Below are 3257 nucleotides of genomic sequence, written 5' to 3'. Positions count from 1 at the left end.
AAAGATCTATCTGAACAGAACAGAAAAACAGAAATCAGAAAACTCCAAGCTGAAATAACAGATCTGAAAAACATGGTAGCTCAACTGAAAACTTCAATGGATGGCCTCGCCAGCAGGGTATCAGCAGCTGAGGAGAGATTCGGAGTATTGGAAGATGTGATGCAGAAAAACTCAACACAACAGAAGAAATTGGAAAAGAACCTTAAGACAAACGAACAGGCAATGAAAAAAGTACTCAAGAAATGTGAACAGATGAAAATAGAAGTCGTTGATAAACTCAACAGAAACAATACAAGAATCATTGGAGTCCCAGAGACCAAGGTAGGCAATCTCCAGGAAGAATCAACTGTCAAAGACATCATCAAAGAGATACTCCCAGAGTTAAAGACTACATGCAATCAAATCGAAGAGTACCAGCTAAAAGAGACCCAAAGAAAAAAACCCCCAAACACATCCTCGTTACAATGACAAATCCCATAGATAGAGATAGAATACTGAAAGCAGCAAGATCAAAAAGGGAAATTACATTCAAAGGAGTATCCCTAAGACTTACAGCAGACATGTCACAAGAAACTCTCAAGGCCAGAAGACAGTGGTGAAATATTGTGACAAAACTGAATGAAAGACAAGACTGGATGCCTCACTGAGTATACTGCACCCAGTCCAACTCACGTTCAGGTTTGAAGGAAGAATACATAGCTTCATGGATAAACAACAGCTCACAAACTTCACAGATGATAAACCAGCCTTAAGGGAAAAACTGACAGGTCTACTCTAAGACAAGAGAAACCAACACAGCAAACTTACCTACAAAGATGACATTAAATCCTATGACAATCATCTCCCTCAATGTCAATGGACTAAATTCACCAATTGAAAGACACACAGTGGCAAAGTGGGTCAAAAAGATGAATCCAACCTACAAGAAACAATCTGAATTCTCAGAACAAACATAGACTCAAAATCTAAGGCTGGAAGAAAATCATGCAAGCAAACTACACCCTCAAAAAAGCTGGGTGGCCATATTAATATCTGATGACACCAACTTTATACTCAGAAAAGTGGTAAGGGACAAAGATGGACACATTGTACTAATCAAGGGATATGTGCAACAAGAAGAAATCAGACTATTAAACATATATGCACCCAATGAGAGACCAGAAAAATATCTAATAAAATTACTGAGAAATCTGAAAGAAGAAATCAGTAATAACACAATAATTGTGGGAGACCTCAACACGGCCCTATCAACACTTGATAGGTCAACCAGACTGAAACCCAACAAAAACATACAAGCCCTGAAAAGAGTTATGTAAGAAAGAGGACTAGAAGATATATACAGTACACTACATCCCAAAAAATCCTGGATTCACATTCTTCTTTAATGTATTTGGGTCATTCTCTAGAATAGACTACATGCTGACACATAAAACATACCTCCATAAAATCAAGAGGATAGAAATCTTGCAGGCTACCTTTGCTGACCACAGGCTCTGAAATTAGATGTGCACTACAAAGCCACACAGAAGAAAAACTTTAACTATTGGAAATTAAACACCCTGCTACTGAACAACCAGTGGGTCTGAGATGGAAACAAATGACAATGAAGACACAAACTATGGGACACAGCAAAAGCGTTTCTGAGAGGAAAATTTATAGCTCTACATGCACAAATCAGGAAGGAAGAAGGGGTATACCTGAATAACTTAATGACGCAGCTCACAATATTAGAAAATGACCAACAAAAGGAACCAAAAATAGGAGACAGACAGAAATAACAAAGCTGAAAGCAGAACTCAATGAAGTGGAAAACCAAAAAACAATCCGAAAGATCAACGAAAGCAGAAGTTAGTTCTTTGAAAAAATAAACAAGATTGATAGACCATTGGCAAAACTCACAAAGAAAGAGAGAAAACCTGATAACCCGTATTAGAAATGAAAAGGGGGAGATCACGACAGATATTGCAGAGACCCAAAGGGTAATCATAGACTACTTTGAGAAACTTTATGCTACTAAACATGAGAACTTAGAAGAAATGGAAAAATTCTTGGACACATATAACTTTCCACAGTGAAGTAAGGAGGATGTAGCATATCTAAACACTCCCATTACTACTGAGGAAATTGAAACTGTAATCAAACTTCTGCCTAAAAAGTAAAGCCCAGGCCCAGATGGTTTTCCTAATGAATTTTTTCAAATATTTCAAGAGGAGCTACTACCAATCCTAGCCAGGCTCTTTCATGAAATTGAAAAAATGGGAACACTCCCAAACAGCTTTTATGAAACCAACATCACCTTGATACCAAAACCAGACAGAGATGCCACAAAAAAAAAAAATAAAATAAAAGAAAAGAAAAGAAAATTACAGACCAATATCCCTGATGAATGCAGATGCAAAAATCTTCAAAAAAAATCCTGGCAAATAGGATCCAATGCATCATTAAGAAGTTCATACCCTACGACGAAGTAGGTTTCATCCCAGGAATAAAAGGATGGTTTAACATCTGTAAATCTATTAACATCATACACAATATCAACAAGAAGAAAAATAAAAATCACATGATCATGTCAATAGATGCAGAGAAAGCATTTGATAAGGTCCAACACCCATTCTTGATTAAAACTCTCAGCAAAATGGGAATGGAATAAACCTTTCTCAATCTAGTTGAAGCCATCTACCACAAGCCAATGGCAAATATTATCCTCAATGGAGAAAAACTAAAAGCCTTTCCTCTAAATTCTGGTACAAGACAAGGCTGTCCGCTCTCATCACTCCTCTTCAACATAGTACTGGAAGTTCTTGCTATAGTGATCAGGCAAGAAAAATATATCAAGGGAATTCAGATAGGAAAGGAAGAAGTCGAGGTTTCATTCTTTCCAGAAAACATGATACTCTATTTAGAAAACCCTAAAGACGGGCCCAGAGAGATAGCACAGCAGCGTTTGACTTGCAAGCAGCAGATCCAGGACCAAAGCTGGTTGGTTTGAATCCCAGTGTCCCATATGGTCCCCCGTGCATGCTAGGAGCTATTTCTGAGCAGACAGCCAGGAATAACCCCTGAGCACTGCCGAGTGTGGCCCAAAAACCAAAAAAAAAAAAAAAAAAAGAAAAAAAAGAAAACCCTAAAGACTCTATCAAAAAGCCTTTAGAAACAATAGACTCATATAGCAAGGTGGCAGGCTACAAAATTAACACACAGAAATCAATGGCCTTTTTATACACCAATAATGATAGGGAAGAGAAGGAAGTCAAGAA

Source organism: Suncus etruscus, chromosome 5 (assembly GCF_024139225.1).
Source record: "Suncus etruscus isolate mSunEtr1 chromosome 5, mSunEtr1.pri.cur, whole genome shotgun sequence".
Lineage (NCBI taxonomy): Eukaryota > Metazoa > Chordata > Mammalia > Eulipotyphla > Soricidae > Suncus > Suncus etruscus.
The sequence above is the reverse complement of the archived record's forward strand: the minus strand, read 5'-3'. Positions refer to the sequence as shown.